We start from the raw sequence: 226 nt of genomic DNA on the forward strand, positions 1-226 counted from the left end.
CTAGAAAATACAAAAAAACGTCCAAACCAATTTAAGAGTAACAATTTAATTGATGTTCAACAAATAAAAAATGTATATAATACAGAGAACCAAATGATACAGCTTGGCTTATTTAATATTGGGTCCCTTTCTACGAAATTTCTACAAAATCTGACTTTTCTGTCAAAGATACTAGAAAAGGTAGTATCCTCACAATTATATTCCTTCTTAGAGAAAAATGGTATCT

At 28.3% G+C, this 226-nt stretch overlaps 1 protein-coding gene across 1 annotated transcript in view; it reads right to left on the reverse strand.

Annotated features, from left to right (window-relative positions):
- Positions 1–226, reverse strand: part of LOC107674848 (mitochondrial glutamate carrier 1-like) — a 26,840-nt gene that overhangs the window by 9,202 nt on the left and 17,412 nt on the right. The window lies entirely within an intron of this gene.

This window comes from Sinocyclocheilus anshuiensis, unplaced genomic scaffold, assembly GCF_001515605.1.
Source record: "Sinocyclocheilus anshuiensis isolate Anshui unplaced genomic scaffold, SAMN03320099.WGS_v1.1 scaffold941, whole genome shotgun sequence".
Classification (NCBI taxonomy): domain Eukaryota; kingdom Metazoa; phylum Chordata; class Actinopteri; order Cypriniformes; family Cyprinidae; genus Sinocyclocheilus; species Sinocyclocheilus anshuiensis.